The sequence below is a fragment of the Excalfactoria chinensis genome, chromosome 3, assembly GCF_039878825.1.
Source record: "Excalfactoria chinensis isolate bCotChi1 chromosome 3, bCotChi1.hap2, whole genome shotgun sequence".
In the NCBI taxonomy this organism is placed as follows: Eukaryota; Metazoa; Chordata; class Aves; order Galliformes; family Phasianidae; genus Excalfactoria; species Excalfactoria chinensis.
In genome coordinates this window covers 84,670,320-84,689,901 of record NC_092827.1, presented here as the reverse complement: position 1 = coordinate 84,689,901, position 19,582 = coordinate 84,670,320, and the positions used below count along the sequence as shown (strand labels likewise).

Genomic DNA, 19,582 nt, shown 5'->3' with positions numbered 1-19,582 from the left:
AGACTCCAAGCTACCGAAAGGCACAAGCTGCAATCACAGCCCGCTCAGGTGAAGCGGAGGAAGCACCCGCAGCGCTCATTCAGCCACAGCCAGCTCCACGTTCGCATCCCGCCAGAAGCCCAAAGCGCACTTACGGTTCCCGAGCGCTACATCCCTCAGCACCGCCCGGCGGCTCGCTCCCTCACACCCGCTCCCACCCGCCCCGAACCCGCTTATTAAGCGCCATCCCGCGTGCCCCGCGCCGTTACTAAATCGGGCGGGAGGAAGGTCACGCCGCAGGTGACTAACGGCGCCCTGGATGCCGGCTGACCTCAGTGCGGGGCCGCGGCATCCCCTCGGCTTCGCCGGGGGGGGGTCACGGCGCTCCGCTCCCGCCCCCTGCCGGGCGGACCTCGCCGGCTTCCCCACCGCGGCAGCGAGGGGACCGCATACGGCCCGCAGCCGCTCGGGCTCCCCGGGCGCCGCTCCCGGCCCTCAGCTGCGCCCGTCCGTCAGGGCCGCCCCCCGCGCGCGGGGCGGGGCCGGGGGGCGCCGGCCCTTTAAGGCAGCGAAGCCCCGCGAGCATTCCGACCGCATCTCCCCCCAACGGCGCGGCCGCGTCATCGTTCCGGGAAGCAGATGGCGTCATGCCGTCCTCCCGCGGCGGAGGGGCGGGGACTTGAAACAAAGGAATAAAAATAGAAGGTGAGGCCCAGGGCACGGAGTGACGTCGTAGCTGAGATCGGTCCCGGGCACGCCGAGCCCCGCCCCCTCTCTCTCCCTCCCACACCCCTGAGCCGCGCCCGCGCCGCGCATGCGCCGTGCCGCGGGTTATTTATAGGCGGCGGGAGCGAGAGGGGTGACGTCATTCGGCGCTCGCTGCGTCGTGCGCGCGGTGTGTCACGTGCCTGGCGGCGTTCCCAGCGGCCTCGCGCCGTTGCCTGGCAACCGGGACGAGGGTCCCTGCTTCCCCCGGAGCGCGCCCTGCCCGCCCGCACCCGCTCCTGCTCCTGCTGCTCCGCGCGGCCTGAGGTGAGGGAGCTGCGAGCGGGGCCTTCCGCGGGACACAGAGAGCTCACCAACACGCGTGGCCATCCCCACAATTAGTTGGTACACGAATATCATCTTGAGGAGGCTATAGCTTAACTGCAGCTCGCATCTCCGTTCTGTTAGGGACGCCTGTGTAAAGCCCGCCTGTGTGGCCCTCGTGGCTGCGTGCTGGGGCAGCGGGAAGCGCGGGGTGGGCACGCTGCCATGCGGAGCTGCCTCGCATCCTTGGCTTTGTTTATTGCTGAGAGTCAGCTCTTCCTTCATTAAAAACCAAAACAAAGCATGTAAGGCTCTCTGATAGTAGCGCCTCCTACTTATTGCTGTGCAAACAACAAAAAATGGCCCAGTAGCTATTTGATAGTTCGGCTAGGAGAAGTGATTTTTCAACGTAGCACCCACCTGTGTTGAGGTTAGCTACGTATTCTCACCAGCACTGAACGAGAGCCTGCATGCTGCGCTCATAAAGCTCTGCACCCATGGAGGTGACCTGCTGTCACTGTGGCTGAAACACAGCACCTCGCTGTGTCACACCCTCTGTCCAGTAAACATCACTGACTGGCTGGGGCTGCCACCTTTTTCCGCATGCAGGAGCTCAGTGATGCACCACTGCTCCGTACCCAGTGCCATGTCAGACGCCACATTGTCAGACTGCCCCTCTGATGCCATCTGTCGCATGGCATCGTCATGTAATGGAATATCGGGAAGGTTTGACTTCTGCTGCCCTAACACCGACATCTGCCTGCGATATGGTGAGCCAACATCATAAAATGGGAGGCATTACATTTGCAGCAGCCCTTATATAATAATGATTGTGTATTTGAAAGAGTGCTGGGCCATGTGCAGGCTTTTAATAGACTTAAGTAGACAATACTTACTCGCTACTGTATTTCTGTGTGTCAGAACCAGCTGTTACAATGATGCTTGGGCCTTTTGATCCAGTCAGCAGATGGCTCTTTAGAGAAACTGTCCATTGGAGTCAGCATGTATCTGCCTCAGAGCTGCTGCTTTCTGTATATGTATGACCTACCAGGCAAGAAATAGCTCTTTAGCTTGCGAAGGCTTGCGTCAGATGGGTTGAGCTCAAGGAGAATGTGACAGGCCACGTGAAACAGAGTCTGAACATCAGTAAGTAGCTTCTGGGCCTTTACTGGCTGAGGAACAGTGAGCAAGTGAAAGACCTGAGAATATGGTCAATTAGACAACAAGTACCAATAGCCATGTCTATGAAAGAGCCTGAAAGTAGGTTAAAATTGCTTGAGGGCAAAATGAGTGTTCTGACTTCTGTCCCGTTAGGGCTGATGTGTCTATATCAGCATGCACAAGAACTTAAACTGGTTGCTCCTCTGTCCTTCCAGTTGGAGGTAGACCTGGGAAGAAGGAGGAGAATGATGGGGATTGGAGTGAAATGATCTTGAAGGTCCCTTCCAATCCCAGCCATTCTATGAATCTTTTTTGTACTAAAAAAATAATGCTGTTCTTAAAATTAGGGTTAGAAAATGGTTCTCTGTCAAAAACCTTCATTGCTTCATCAGTTTCTGTGACAGAAACACAATAGCTGCTGTTTTTCCATTAAGCCGTTTCTGGTCACATGCTGCTATGAACACACCTCTCCAACAGAAAGCTGTTTGGTATACATGCTGTTGCACAGTTAGTTGCTCTATGTGCAAGAAAATGGCCCCAGGATGTATTGTCAGTTCTGCAGTTAGCTCTGCACTGCTCCAAGTGGGCACTTGCAATGCCTGCCTCTCTGTTACAACGATGACTGTGTGCCAACAAGGAAAGTCTTTGGAATGAGCTACCAGAATGTCACTGCAAAGCTTACTGTAATTCTGAACAAACCTGTACTGACTGTACATCCCTGGCTGTGATGCAGTATCCTATTACTGGAACCTCTCTGGAAAACGGTTAAATAATCACCTTATCCTGGCATCAGTCCCGTGCTGTGAAATGAAGTTTTCCTGAATTTTCCCATTTGCCCTCTGTGGCTTTCAGGCAGTGCTGCAGCCTTACCATCAGGAGCCACCTTCCTGGAAGCCCTTGAGCACCAAGCAGAAGCGTGCTGTGCACGTCTTGCATAATAAATGTCCTCTGCAGCAGAATCACCGTGAGTTATGGATCCTACTCATTTGCATTCCAAAATGTGACGTACTTGCTCAGTATTCCGAATGTCCTGATGGAGGATAGCAAGATGAACCCAGGCTGCCTCCAGGCATTTAGTGCTGCCTGTCACAAGCTGAAGGACAGAGATGCCAGGTCAGCAGCTGGAGGACATTTTCATAGGGCAGTCCAAGTAGACCATTTGAGTGCCCCTAAAACACAACCGCTGTGTTTGTGGATGCCAGAAAGCACGGCTACAACAGGAACTTGAATTCAGCATTTAATTTTGTTAATAGTCTTCCTGCTAGCCTTTTTGCGTTCCCGCAGGCAATAAGTAGCAGCTGTTCTTTAAGTTCCGCAGTGATTGAAGCTTCTCCTCACTTTGCAGTGCTAATTGCTCTTTTCTCCAAAAATCTCTACTGTTTTCACAAAATCAGAGTGATTACGTGAAAAGTCTCTTTTGTGAGGGCCCGCATTTCTCTGATCCAAATAAACAAGACATTTTTGATTGCATTCTACACCCTTGCTTGCTATGTCTCCATGCCTTCTGAGTCTGGAGTCCATTTTCAAGGCAGACTATGAGGAGCTTCTGAATTTAAGAAAGACTTGACAGAGCTCTTTGTTTTCAAGGAAGAGAAACCAAGAGGATCTCTTTTGAGTTTCCTTTAATTACAGGCCCGAGGGTAGAGGGAAAGGAGCAATCATTTTTGTTTCTCAATACGATGTTTGTGATTTAGTTCTGCCTGGAGGAGTTGCTGATTTGTTGCTACACCGTAACTGCAACTTCCCTGCGGCTATAGGGTTTGGGCTGTGTTGCGCTTCTGATTTGAGGTTGTCTTCCCTTTTCTGTGGGAGCCCTCCCGAAGGCACACGGCAGCTGTATCTGTGACCTAAACATTCATCAGTGCACTTCTCACTCATAAGGGTTTCTTTTTGGTCAGATCCGGAGTTGAACGTCAAGTCGGTTCTTGCAGTTTGGCTTTTTCATTCTAGAGAAAACATGATACGTTTGAAAGCATTTGAAATACCGTTTTCTCATTAGATCGTTAGGTTATGCAAGGTGGAGGGCGGCAGTTACCCTTTAAGCTATTTATTAAACTGTGGTTGTGAATCTAATGAGGGAAGATGAGATTCAAGAAAGGACATGATGAAAGTTTTGGTAGAAGTGGATATAGTCGGGGTGATGAAGGTGGGAGAGAAAGTTAATGTCAAAAAAGGGTTCACAAATCCTTTGGTGTGTGCTTTTCTGCTGCTGTGTGTGAGTGGCCCTTGATCAGGCAGAGGTACTAAGTCAGTACTCTGTGGTTTCCTTCTTTATGGCAGTTTTCTTCTAGCAGCACCAAACTGGGGAGTCTGTGACTCTTTGAGAAGTGTAGGAATTATTTATGCCATCCCTTTTTGCAATAAGTTCTTGCCTCCAAGCAAGTGCAAACAGAACCATCAGGGAACCTGAGCGTTTTTCTTTATGGGTAGGAAGAGCAGGTAACTTGGGAGCAAGGGTCTCAGGAAACAGTCCACCACGGTTTGATTTAGGTAAGTCATTTAATACCTTCTGACAAATGGAAATGGTGTTTTGTACCTTATAGCAATGTGGCGAGCATATCATTTGGAATGTTTATAATGTAAACAGTGAAGATAAATAGAGATTGCACTTAAAAGGCCCTTTACTGCTTTCGACGGAACAGATACTGCAGCATCTGTGCGAAGTAAAACAATGCAGCTATTCATAGAAGCTGCTGTAAGCTCTCAAATAAATCTATGAAACTTCCATATTGAAATTTGAATAACTGTTGAGAATAAGTCCCTTTTTGACCTCTGCCTTCAACACTTGGTCAGACTTCAGGGTAACCAGCTATCTGTGAATTAATCATGAACTGAAACGCACAAGGATATCATAACTTCTCACTTAACAATTTAAACTCTGTCGTTCCATTTGAACATCCAGCCCATTCATGGGATGAGTGCAGAGTTATTGTCTGTTTGTATTTTTCAAGAGAGAATGAATTATAGAATTCACGAATGTTTTCTTGTTGCAGCTGCTCTCTGCCAACAGCATAAATCAAATGTTTATATTAAATATGACTCTTGATGTTCAGAAATAGATCAAGCACCACTGCTGCATTCTCTGTTCTAATCCTTCCCGTCCTTACCTCCCCCCCTACCCTCAGAACAGTGTTTCCAGTAGTGTAGAGTGAAAATATTTCACTTAAATCTTGGTGCACTTCAGTACTTCCCTATTTGTTTCTCCCAAAACTCTCCATGTCACATTGCCCATTTCCACTCATTCATGTTTTGTTTGCTCTGGCATGATATTTAGCTTTAACATTTCTAGTGGTCTGGAACTCTTTGTTTTCAACTCTTACTCAAAGATGTGGATAATTTCATTACATTTATACAGAGACGAACGTAGCACACTGTGAACTGCAGGGGGAAACTTATTTTGCAAAGCAGGAACAGTTCTGTAAAGAAGCTTAAAACCAGTTAAAAACCCCTCTGTTTTCCCCATAGGCTCCTGTTATTATAACTCTAGACTCAGACGTTCTTGGAACTTACCTCAACGCAATATTACTTGGCTCTGGAACGCCCTACCAAATGTGAGGAGTCTGAGACAGACTCTGTAGATCACGCCTGCCATTTTGAAACTTCCATAATCAGTAGGGCACACTGTGTGTTGTGAAACATCTGTCTTTAGTTGAGCACCTTGCTTACATATCCTTCAGCTGTCACCCACTCACTTGTGTGCGCAGCAGCAAAGACGTGCATGAACAGATCTATGAAGGCGGTATATTTAAATATTACCAGCAGAAGTGCAGTGTGTGGCTGATGCTGGAGGTGATGGCTGTTGCTCTGTGGGAATTTCACCTTTCTTTTTGTTATTGAACGATTCTGAGATGTGTCTTCCTTCTGCCCTACCATTAAAAACAGTGCAAATAATATAAAGCTGTCTCCCAAGTTGGGTGTGATTCTTTCCCTCTTGAGCAAGTGTTGGACTTCTCGCTAAGTGGAGCGATGCAGGACCAGGTGTGCAGGTTTCTGTGATGGAGAGGATGGGTTGTTTGTTCTTGGCTTCCTTTCTGCATATGGATTGATGTGTGCAAAAGCCACAGGTTTGGCTGCTAAAACACACAGCCTGCACTGCTAAAAGTGAAGATCGTTTTAGAATTTGTTTGATTCCCTTTCAGTAATTATTTTTATGATAAACAAAATCTGTAAGTGGAGATTTTTGTCTGCTGCTTTTTTCTCCTAGTACCAGGGATGCAAATTCTATTTCTGGCCATTGATTTCTGTTTGAACTTGACTGGCTTCTTAAAGCTGTGCTATCAAGCAGGGTCTTCTAAGGTTCTGTGCTAACGCTGTCTGATTTTACATACTTTGTGTGACTGGGAGAATTCCCACAGGAGCTTTTTCCCTTCCTTCCTTGCCCCATTACAGTCCTTAATATGTTTTTGAAAATACCTTTCAATGATACTTGTTCAATTGTAAGTTTTCTAGCTTTTAAAGTCGCTTTCTCTCCTAAATAACAGTATTTTTAAGGAGAAAGCTGTATAGTCCATGAATGTTATTCAGAGTTCTGCTGCCAACTGGTTTTTGTTCCGCTGTCACTTAGTCTCTCATTGTTTTAGTTGTGTCTTTAGAACACTGGATTGCAGTAACTCTTAGTAGTATCACATGTGATAAAAGCTCCTCGAAACTCAGAAGAAGAATATTCTCTAACAGTTATGCTGTGCCAAACACAGTATTAAGAAATAAGTCTCGCTTTATAGAAGTTTTGCTTTAGCCCCTGTAATTCAGATTGGTTTTAATAACTTACAGCATAGTATCATGCCTGCCTCCTGGGCAGTTATGCCATCATTGATGCAGCCTTTGACAGCTTGAAAATGCAGGTAAAGAAATGAAGACTTTATTCTTTTGCCCTTTCGTAACTGCTTTAGAGCACTGCAGTTCATGATTGCCGTCCTGCTCAAATGCCAGGTTGTTCAGTGCTGAAAAGAAGCAGTCTTCAGCTGTTGAAAATAAACATGCATCTGCATTAAAGCTTGTTATGATTCATGTTTGTGCTTGTTGTCAGCTCTTTCATAAATATCTTTTCAAATGTAAAAAGATAGATCCTTGTTTATTTAATGATCCATTAGAATATGTTCCCGTGTCACCGAAACAGTGATAATGGAAAGAAGGAAAAACTGATGATTAAAGGCAAGATTTTAAATTTCAAGTTCATGGAGAGTGTTTTAGCATTAGCGGATCACATTCTGCACCCAGTGAAGTAGAGATTACCAATTACTTCTGAAGGAGTTTAGGAGAAGCTAAATGTGCTGAAATGGTCTGTTTTCACTCAGACTTGCAATACAAGGATTACGTGTTGACGTGTATTTAAACCAATCCGGTGTGAATACTGAACAGATGCTTCTTGGGAATGTTTTTTCTGATAGATTTGAGCCATAAAACACAAGGTGACACTTTCTTAATCAGCATTTCTGATTCCTGCGCTGAGGACGTGTGCATTCTCACAGATACAGTGCTCAGTGTTATTGTGCAGATTCTTGTTTGGTTACAAACTATAGTGATCTTGTACAGTGCTAAGTGCTGCAGTGAAAATCTAGATACAAAATAGAGTGGTCATTTGTACGAGAGAAAATAAATCACCTTGACCTAAACTAAATAAGTTCTCTTGCTAAAATAACTTTCGGAAAGTTTTACAGACTGGGTTAAGTCTTGGTTTCTGTCCGTTCTCGCTGAGCACGAGGCCAGCAGCACACAGTCGATATGTCTGATGCAGAGTCCAAGAGTGACAGTGGAGAAAATGTACGTCCCCTCATCCTTTTTTCCCCTCATGGAGGAGCTTTCAGAGGTGGGACAGTGCTGTTCCAATGCTAACCTCTTCTGTACCAGTGTCAGATAACTGCACCTAGAGACACAGCTGGGAGATCATCATCTTCATATTGGAATGCATTACTGTCATGGGTGTTGGCTTTTATTATTTCTACTAAAAGGAGTAAAGGAAGTTCTACCTTCCCCCCACCCCCTACTTAATGCTTGACTATTCTACTGAAATCCTCTAGCACCGATAATGAACTTACCACACTCGTGTTAAAAACAGAAAATCCACCAAGTTTGGACAATTGATGACTATAAATTATCTCTTCACTATGTAGTAACGTTACCTCATTGAATCACAGGAGTTTTGCTGTAGCTGTGTCTGGAAATATGACTTTCTCCCAGTCTTTGCTTGGCTCTTAGATCTACACAAGGCCTCTTATTTCTCAGAGAATTGGATTATACATTTACTACAGAATGCAGTAAATTAAAAGGGAACAGTTGCACATACACAGAAATATTTTCTGCTCTCCCTTTGTTTGCATTATATGATTCATGTAGAAAACATACTGAAAGCCACTTGTATCCTTTCTTGTATATCTTTGCATGGCTTTTCTCCAAAACCTGATGGTTTAGAGAAAGCCTTATAGCATCTGACACTAAGGATGACCTTGAGGTTTTGTAAGATGTGCTGACAGTTCTGTGCTAACGTTTTGCGTAATATTTCAATAAGACAGTATGTCTTTCCTGCTTGCATCTGCTTTCAGAGAACTTCTGTTTCAGCATGTTGGAGTAGTTAACTTTCTTGTGAGTGGCAGTGTCATTACAGGATATACATTGTGCATAGTGTTTCACTATGTGCAGATGGATGCAGCTTGGAACCAATTTTACAGCGATCAGATTAGACTATTTCTCAAAAACACTATACAGGTATATACTATCTAGTAGTAGCAGCATGCAGGCAGGGGTGTGTAAGTTAGTACTGAAGAAGCACATGGTATCTGTACATCGCGGTATGGTGTCTAGCTCGGGTCTTTGATGTGGTGCAGTGCTGTTGTGGATAGCTGAGTTCATTTGACAGCTATGCCCAGACAATATACAAGCTCATATTACATATTGTAAACTTATCTATTACTTCTTAAACTGCATAGTTCTGGTTTAGGAGAGGATGGAGGCAAAGAACACTTTGTACAATAAGTTTGCATTATTCCATTAAGGTAACTTTAGTATGAATATAAGCAGGTCGTAGAAGTTTAACAATAACTTGACTTTATACACTGAGTCATAAATATGTAAAATGTAGAATAAAAACTGTACTTATGTGCTTGCATAGCCGTGCCTATAGTTCAGCTGCAAAAGGATATGTTAATTTAGTTAATGGTTAAGGCTGCTTTTTGTTAATATTTGCTTATGCATTCTTTTGTCTAACTGCCAGTGATGCCAGCCACTTGCAGAAGGACAACAGCATCTTAATTGATATCAGCTGGGTGGGTGAATTCCCAAGGTAATAATAGGTCAGCTGTCATATACAAATCTTCAGTGATGATGAAGGCTTTTAGCACAGTGAGGCCTGGAGTATAAATTCTTACTGATGTGAAGCTGCAACAGCTGCCAGATTTCTTGGCTCTTGACTTTGTAGGTGTTCAGAAGTCTGGGAACCCGATCATTCTGACTGTGGGTCAGCCTGGAAACTGAGTTCACTCATCTTTACTTAGCACCTGCCCAAGTGTTCAATAGCAACTGTTCTGAGGTTGTTGGTGTCTTTGCTTGTTTATTTCATTTTGCATCATGGCTTCTTTGATCCAAATGCTCCCAAAAGCAGCATAAGTCCCTCTTTAACTATGATTAGCTGACCATCACATGACATAATAGTAAGCAAATATTGATTGATTCTCTTTAGTTCCTAACAGACACCCACACATCATGGAGAACCATGAATGGCCATTGTCTCTGTTACTCACTTTCCTTCCAGTAATATTTCATTTTCAGTATGAAACCCTTGGTCCTACACAGTATTACAAGTAAGCCACATAAATAAGAAGATCTTGCCACATAACTGGAGTAGTAGGGGTGGTATTTTCTAAACTTGGAGCTTTCCCAAAATCATGGTCACTGATCCATGTGACATGTTACAAAAGTTGCTGATATCATTGTTTGGCTTTTTAAGCATGACTTTCAACTTGTAGATGGCTGAAGGCTGCTGCAGTCTGTAGGCGGAAGGGCACAAAGGACAATGTATTACATAGTGAAATGGAACTGTGACTCAGCTTTTGCCTGAAAGCAACACTCAGTTTATTCCTCTTCTTCCTGGTTATAAAGAAATGCCTTACAGCACTGGAACAAGGGAACGTTCTGCCTATTTAAGGATTACTTTCAAAACTTGCTGAAAATAGTGAATCACAGAAAAGTAAAACAGTAACTAACAGTAGCAGTGTTGCTTTCTCAGCGATGAAATTTGTAGCAAGTACAGAGCAATTCCTAATCTTAGGGGCAAAGTGTCTCATTCTGTGTACACATGGCACAAAACACTGGACAGAGGTGAAAACTTTCTGTTAAGTTTTCCTCTGATACAATACTGAAGGATAACAGTAGTACATATGTTTTGGGAAGACCTACAAAGTTCTTCTGGTAATGGCAAGTGTTTTCCACGCTTGGTTTGTGTTATCTCAAATATCAGGGATGGAAAGTTAACGGCATCAGGACAGAATGGGTACTCTGCCTCATGCAGATGTTTCTTTGATGCTGATGAGAGCTGGTGGTCTTACATTCCATGAACAGCTCTGTACTGTAAATAATGTAATGTTAAATAAGTAGGTTTATGGGGGTGTTCTTGTTTGAGTTTTTGTTACTATGGACCATAGTTTCTACTCTGCCTCTCACACCACCTAAATTCTAAAGCTTTCAGACCAGAAACCCTGATGCCTCTCTCCCACATTTGCCACAGGACTATATAGAAAAGTAAGCACTGCACATACTTGTTTAAAAAAGTTTCAGAAGTTACCACAGATAAACTAACAGGATTATTTTCTTTAAAAATCTTTGACCCAGCTCATCTTCCTGGCAAGCGAAATCCCTGTCAAAGAATCACAGGAATCTATAGAAAGGGGTATCTGGAGACTATCTAATTCAAAGCACCACCTGCTTAAATCAGGTTGCTTAAAATGTTATCCAGTCAAGATTCAAACATTTCCAAAGGCAGAAGAACCGGCTTCTCTTGGTAACTTGTTGCAAGGTTCAACTAGTGTCACAGTGAATAAAATCTAATCAGAATTTCCCTTCTTGCAGCTTGTGTACATTACCTCATCTAACACAGTCCTATCGCTGCATCTTTCTGAGAAAAAAAATGACTGTATCTTCTCTACATACTTCCATTAGGTCATGGAAGACAGCAATGATCTTCTCTTGTTAAAACCATATAAGCCTATTCAGTGCTGCTTTGGCGCAGCTTAACTTCCCTCTGTAAGACTGAAGTACATGTCTTTTTTGAAAGAACAGGTTTGTTCATCTTCAAGGCCTTTCTATAAGACTCACAGAATGGAAGGTGAAGAATCAGTAAAAAAAGCCTGAAGACAGAAAAACATATAAATATATTTTGCATTGAAGTGCCTGACCCTTACAGTATGGAATAAGAAAAAGAGTCAAAAGATGGTTCCCAGTATTGTATTTCCACAAACAGCATTGGTGCTGTTGTCTATCATTACAGCCAGATACGGTGACTTAATAAAGTTGCTTGAAGCTCCACACATCCAACCCTCCACTTCCCCTTCTATTAATCTCTAACACCTTTTTGGGTACCACTCCTGCTAGAGATTCGTCTGGCAGAATTTGTTCTAGGAAGGAAAAAAAGTCATTTCTGGTGTCTCCCTTGTTATGTATTGAAGTATTCTTCCCAGCATGTAGCTATCCCCTGGGTAGTTCTTTCCCTTCTTTGATTCCAGTACCATTACAGATTGATGTGTAGACTGGAAAACCCTGGTGTCATTTTTCTTTGAAGCGAGCGCCCACATTGACACTGCAATCACTACTGATGTTGGAAGCAACTTCAAACTGGTTCAAACACCATCCTCTTTTTGCTCTTTTTGATAGGTCCTCACCTGTGCCAGCAAACTGCTTACGCCCACAGCTAAATTCCAGATCTGGTAGAAACACTGCACGAGGTAGATCCAGGAGCAGTTCTCACATGTTCTCTCTGCTATACCCTAGCCTTCCTCTTTGGCTGGAAAAATATTTCCTTGAGGTAGTGTGAACAGAACTGGTCAAATAAGAGGTTGGAGGTGTCTCTAGAGTGCCCTCTGGTGAAACTGGCACTTCGGGTGCCTCTCCCTGACACAGGAAAAGGGTGGCTGCTAGGGGCTGCAGATATCAGCACGGTGCCTTTGGGCATCCTGTCTTACTCTGTGTGGCTGCCATCATTAATGTCACAGGACAGAAAGGAAGACACATCAAAGTGGTGTGCTCTGAGCATTCTGGTCAAAAGCACAAATAAAGGCCAAACAAATTCTGAATCCAGCACTCAGGAGTTGCCTCAGCTATGAGTGGAAGAGCTGTATCTACTTTGAGAACAGGATATGAAAAGGTGAACAGTTTTTCTCTTCTACGTAGCACACATCCCTCACCACCTAATCTTCTTCTTGTGGAAATCTCTATTGCTCACTGAAAATAAAAGTCAGTCTAAGGAAACATTACATAATATATATATTTAATGTAACTGCGCGTCTGTGAGTTTTTCTGTAGTAGCAATACTTAGTATCTCTTGGATTAGTGCTTCTGTTGTCTTCAAGCCTAGGATAGGAAGTGCTTTGGAGTAGACTTTAGAGCACATATTTGTTCTGTGCATTAATGTTGCTTTATTTCTTTGCAGAAGGCAGTTAGAGAACAAAGTATGTCTTAGAACATTCTACTGACACCTTGACTTGACAGTTAAGTTTCTAAGAATTCCTAATGGAGTGAACTTCTTAATCTTCTTAGGTTTTAGTGTTTTTCTGGATTACAGTCTGCCTCATTTCCTACCTGAGAAAAAAATTGGTAATAACTCTTAACAGAGATAAAAAAGGGACAAGAGCAGAAAGATCTTCACTTCCTCCCTGTGTTCTCTGTCTCATAGATAGCATAGCATCCTGCCTCCACATTCCTGATTCCTGGGTGCAGTTTGAGCACAGCAGTCATCAGAAGGGAGGTACAGTCAGAATGCTTTTCTGTAGAGATATCTACCTCTCTGGTAGTATTTTAAGGGCTGCATTATGTGCATGAGCTGGGAAATATGGAGAACTGCCCTAAGTTGTGCTACAGGCTGTACATGGCTCTGCCTGTTTCTCATGTACGAAGATACAAACCTCCTCTCTTAGATCCTTGTACCCTGCGCTGGCAGAAGAATGTGGATCAATCTGAGTTGGTGTGGAAAACTCAGGTATAGTGAGCAACCACATGGCTAGGATGGCTACTGTGAATTTGTTGTCTCCACGCGATGGGCTTTGCTGCTCTTAGAATTACAAGTAGGTCGTTTATTCTGAAGGCTCAGGTGTGACTGTGAAAATCTGTGAAGCATTGATAGCATATGAACATTGTAAGCAAATGCCCACACTTCAAAGTGATGGTGTGAACAACAGCTGAGTTGTGTATATTGACTTCTGCCCGTCCTTTAATTTCCCAGTGCCATATCAAGCTATGTTTTTTATATACAGGTAAGGCTTAAATTACTGTCAATATTTAACTTACAACTTGAACTAAGATTACAGCAAAACCAAATTTAGTATCAAAGAAGCCTGCAGGAGTGGCTCCTGGATCAAAATAATAGCTGATCCAACATGCCAATCTCATGTATGGGCCCTCTGAGGAACAAAACTGTTCTGAATTCCTATACATACAAAGACAAACCCTAGGGAAGTGAGGTCACTTTTCATCTAAGCATGTAGATCGAATCAAGGGCTTCAGGAGACCTAGTTATAAATTTGATTTGCTTATCTTGTGTACAAATTACTATCTTTATTGCTACTGCTAAGTTTTCCATACCAGTGAGCTCCTGACTGCCTGAAGTAGACCATTTTGCCAACCATTGCTGAGCTCTGTGCTGCCCCACCTAGTTTGCTGCAGGTATCCCAGCAAATTGTTCTAAAGCTAGAACAGGCATGTCTAGGTGATACTGCAGCCACTGTTATGACTGCATTCTTAATTACTGTGAATTAATGTAATTTTTTCCTTTATGAGGACAACTCCTGGAGACACTACTCTTTGATTTTATTGTTTCTGTTGGTTGAAGATAAAAGCTGCTTAGAGTGAAAAAGGACACAAGTCTTTTTTTTAACTAATAAATGATCTATGCCAGTGTGAACACATCTTATATGAAAAAAGTGGCAGTTGTACTTCATGCTTCTGGAACTCTTAAGAAATGAGGTGCTCAAAAGATCTTAAAGCAGCTTTAAACAGGACATTGTGATGCATCTATCTTGAGTAATTCAGGATTTCTAAAAGCAAATATTTTGTTGTCAAATTATGTTATACATACGTAGCTTTAGCCATGCTTAGATGAACTACTTAGTCATGTTGAGATGAACTATGGATTATTATGCAGATGTTATGTGGTGGAGAAGGGATAAAGTTAGCAACATAGAATATAAAAGTGGAATGGATCATTGAATTAATCTTCAAGGTATGACTTAAATTGATGAAAGATTTGGTTAAATCCTTAAATTCACTCATTTGCAACAGGTAATAACAGCAAAAAAATAAAAAAGGGTTAATAGAATACTACATGATCTGAAATTTTCTAGTCTGAATGTAATCCAACCCCCTGCCACATGCAGGGCCACCAACCTCCATATCTAATACTAGACAAGGTTGCTCAGGGCTCCATCCAAATGGGCCTTGAACGCCTCCAGGGACAGGGCATCCACAGCCTGTCTGTTCCAGCACCTCACCACTCCCACAGTAAAGAACTTCTCCCTGACATCCCACCTAAATCTTCCCTCCCTCAACTTAAAACCATTTCCCCTTGTCCTTTCATTGCTCTGAATGCTGAACAGAATTTCCTCTCAAATGTTAATCCTGTACAGGTAGCTCTTCCTCCTAGGTCAGCAGGACTGCTCTTAGAAGGACTTGATGTCATTATCCATTTTCTTTTTCAGCTACTGTTGAAATGGCCATCTTTTACCTGAGAGTGGGAATTTTTCACATGAAATGAGACAACTCTCTTCCACTTGACATAATCAATTTAGATTTATTTTTAATTAATGCAATTTTGTATGTGTTATTCCTAATTGTAAAATATAGTTAATTTGTCAGGTACAGTTCAGAGTACATACAGGGCTATATTCAGGGTAACTATCTTGGAACACATTATGTGTGTCTATAGCAACCCATAATTTTACCTCTTCTGCCAAGTTCTTACAAAGTAATGTCAAATGCATCATATTTTGCTCATCAAGGTTGCTTGACTTGTTAACACACAAAGTGTAGCTACCTTTGTTTTAATATGTATTGATAAGACCCTCCACATGATATAGGGCTAACAGTGGGAGTGCTATTGATAGAATAGGGTCAGATACTCTATCATAAATCCAGTGTCTATATAGGCTGGGTACAAATTCCATATTCTAATCTCCATGTTTCAATGTTCGTATGTAATAGTGTACCTTGATATACAATCCTCTGTATTCATTTAGAAAAATTACAGTTTACATCCAATTATAATTTACTGCTGTTCCAATGGATATTTATCTTTTTTGTTAGTGTTAAATTAGAGTAATTTCTCTAGTTTACTATTTTCTGTATGACTTTCTAACCAAGAGTTGTATCATAAAGGAACCAAGGGAAAATACTAAAACCTACCTGGCACAGATAACGCATTTAGATTTCCCTGCAGGTTGCCCCATATTGTCACATCATGCAGACAAAACCTTTTTACAGCTGATTTTTTTTAAATCAGTGTTTGTTAATATTACAGAACGTGTTGCAAAAAGAACAGTCATTTACAATAAATCTTTAGTTTTCGATCTTGTGTTCTAGTAAGACTCTTTGGAAAGTATTGGGATTTTGTGTGACTCATTATGGTAGGGAATTCTTAATCTCAAATATACATTCTATCATCCTTGGGAAGTACACTGTTGATTGCATAGGAGATGTCTGAGTTGCTTAATATATTACCAAACACTTGATTACTAAATAATGCTTTATATAAATGAATTTTGCTTACAGAGAAATTCCATGCTAGGTACAATTTACCACGGACTTAAAAGTCAAAGAAAAGATGTGTTCAAGGCAAGGTTGGATGGGGACGTGAGTAGCCTGATGTAGTGTCTGATTTAGTTGTTGGCAACCCTCACAGAGAGGTTAGAACTACATGATCTTCAAGGTCCCTTCCAAGCCAAGCCATTCATTCTATGATTCTGTGTTTTGTTTTTCTCAGATCTGTGACCTGAAATGACAGCTTAGGAGGGAGATACACTGTGCCAGAAGCACTTGTGAAAATCCAAAACCCCCACAAAAAAAAGTTTTACTTTTTGTTATGCGCTCTGTATGGGAGTTAGGCTTGTCATCCATGCTTGCAAATCAAGCACGTTACTATTATTTCTATTTTATGTGTCCCAGTCAGAAAGCTTGTGCTAACCACTGTAAAAACTGAGTAGATATTGCTGATGTCAAAATAGAACACAGTTAACAAAATGACATGATTTTGCAGCAAGACCAGGAGAAACTGAATTCTTCAGAGTTGGAATTGTGAATGGCTTTTTTGGTTTGTTTTTGTTTTTGTTTTCCATAGAACATGATGAAGCAGAAGGTCTGGATTTGGAATGAGACTTACATTAGATTTTGTAAACTAGTTCAAGCTATTTCGTCTCATTACCAACAATTCTTATACCATGTCTTCCAAACTCAACAAGCAATCTGGATTGCATATGAATGCTTATGTCCAGCTACGCAGCTATGAATTAATCAGCTTCTGTTATCCTCAGTAACACTAGCATCAGCACAGTTCTTCACCATATTAGATTCAGTCATTATTTTAAGCCAGGCCTTGATTTGTTTGTAACATCTAAAATTGTCACTGCTCTTTACAGTGATGTTGGTCTGAGGGTTTGTTTGTTTTCTAAGTTAATGAACTGAATGCATTCTTAAAGGTTATTGGGTTTAATGTTAGTTTTTGTATTTCTCACGTGTTTTCTTTATACAAGTTATCCCTTCTCCTCCTGTAATCCCATATATTTGGTAGTTAACTGTAGAAACCTTTGCTAAACTTTCTGTAGTGTGACTTTCTTTACTGAAGTCACACCTCATATTTAGTTGCTGACTTCATTGTGCTTACTTTCCTGAATGCTTTGCTATGTTGGCTTAAGGATTTAATCCGTTACCTCACTGAAGTACTGTATTACATATGTAAGATAAAAAACAAAGACCAATCTGGATAATGATATGGACCCAAACTCCATGTTCACCTGATGAGAACTGTGAGTTAATGGTGGTTCTCTGAGACAAGTTAATTTTCCCTCCCCATTGCACTTCTTTGAGCAATCTTTTGAGGATGAAAAGTGGGGGAAGTTATGATTAGTGAAATAGATGGAGTTAGGATTGGTGAAATGACAATTCTGGTGTGATTTTTGTTTTCAGAAGCATTTTTTTTTCTTCAAATCCAGAATCTTCTGTTAGAATGAACAGGTTTTTTTTTGTTGCTGAGAGGCAGATGAGCTGCTCAATTTTTCCAGTTTTACAGCCAAGCAAGAACGAGCCTGAGGGAAGCAAGAAGATTTACCGTTATGTCATTTACTAAACTGCAGTTATTAGTTCTGTATTTTCAAGGCTCCCTTGTTCAGGGAGTTTCCAGATCTGGAGATCAACATTCTCAAACTGATAAAAATATTCCAATCATAAAGTCTTGTAACATCTTGTCCAAAGACCCTTGGAATTTACCGATTTACATACTGCTCCATATGCACAGTTGAATTTTGCCAGTGAACTGTGGAAAGAAATACTGCCATTAGAAAAGCTTTGTTTGATTGGGGAGGAATACACTTAGCTGCTAACAGCTGGATCAGATACTTGTCGAGTGTATGCCTTGTCAATAACCATTCTATTATTTCAGTCTTTTTTAAAATTTATTATTATTTTTTATTTATTTTTTTAATTCTTGTGGTTCTATAGATAGACTGATTTACCAATAAGACTGTTGATTTCTTTGATTGCGTTTCATATGTAACATTACTGTTTACTTTTGGAAATGGTCCATTTCTGACTTGTTGGGTGGAATGAATAGCACTGTTGAAAAATGTGAGTTGCCTCTGGCTTCATTACAGCAGGCTTGTGTAACCACTATCATGATGGCACCTCCATTTCATTACTAGTCTCCATCAATTTGAGGAAGGAATTCCGAGGCTTGGTAAGCTGGAAAATTTGGTTATTCCTTCCATGGTCTTTTTAAATATTACCAGTTTGCCTTTTACATGTATAAAATATTTCTTAAGGATGGTTTATTAATTACATGTAGCTTAAAAGTAAGGACATGATATGATTACTTCCTCTTTCAACACTTCACAGTGCAATAGTAATACACTGAGTACTGAAGGAAAATTTACAGCAAAGTAACTGTACAATTATTCTTCAATGTATATGTTACCAGAAATTAAAAGGAAAAAATAAGTCATTCAGCCTCGCTTTAAGTTATGGTGCATATAATTTACTGATCGGGCTTACTTGGTTTTTATCACTATGCTTTGATTTTATCACATTTTGTGAGTCAGTGTCCATTAGCTTTGATGAAAACTTGGATTAGAAACATCCACTGAACATATTTGTGTTCTAGGAATTGCTATTAAAAAATCCATATTTGGAATTCATACTTCTAGGAAAGTGGAGTTGAATGCTATGATATAGAGGTATCTTTTGGAAAGAAAAGCCATTTGTGGTCAGCAGGAATTCTTTTCAAGGCTGTAAATTTCAGCATCCTTAAATTACGTGTATATAGCTGACTAACTATTTCTGAACTTTCACAAACAAAATGATTGTGTAACACTGATGTGCAGTTAAACAGCTGTTAGATTTTGCCTCACAGGTGGCTGTTTCAGTTTTATTGAAGTAATTTCTGGATACCTTCTAAGTCAGTTGCAATGGTTGAATTCTTTTGTATGTGTGTATGTTTGAATATTGAACAGGTTTTTGACACTGTCTCCCATAATATCCTCATAGGTAAGCTTAGGAACTTCAGGATAGATGAGTGGACAGTGAGGTGTACTTAGAATGGGCTGTCTGGCAGAGCTCAGAGGGCTGCGATCAGTGGCACAACCTAGCTGGAGGCCTGTAGATAGTGGTCGGTTCCCCAGGGCTTGGTACTGGGTCCTGTCTTGTTCAACAACTTTGTCAATCATAGAATCACAGAATGGCATGGGTTGGAAGGGGCCTCAAGGATCATCAAGTTCCAATCCCTCTGACACAGGCACTAGATCAAGCACCAGATCAGGTTGCCCAGGGCCCTATCCATTGTAGCACTGAACACCTCCAGGGATGGGGTGTCCACAACCTCTTTGGGCAGTTGTGCCAGCACGTCACTTCCCTCTCGGTGAAAAACCTCACCCTGACATCTGATCTGAATCTTCCCTTCATGAATTTAAAACCATTTCCCCTTGTTCTATCACTATCAACCTATGTAAAAAGTTCT

The 19,582-nt window shown here is 41.8% G+C and overlaps 1 protein-coding gene across 3 annotated transcripts in view; it reads left to right on the top strand.

Moving 5' to 3' along the window:
• Positions 1-525: 525 nt before the first annotated feature.
• The window catches only part of PACC1 (proton activated chloride channel 1), a 74,995-nt gene continuing 55,938 nt past the window's right edge, over positions 526-19,582 (top strand). The window contains exon 1 of one of the 3 annotated variants that reach the window (XM_072332566.1): positions 526-684. The gene's annotated coding sequence lies outside the window, so the exon portion shown is untranslated. Of the gene's footprint in view, positions 685-918; positions 1,012-19,582 lie in introns of those variants that run through there. The other 2 variants (XM_072332565.1, XM_072332567.1) reach the window with 2 other exon arrangements.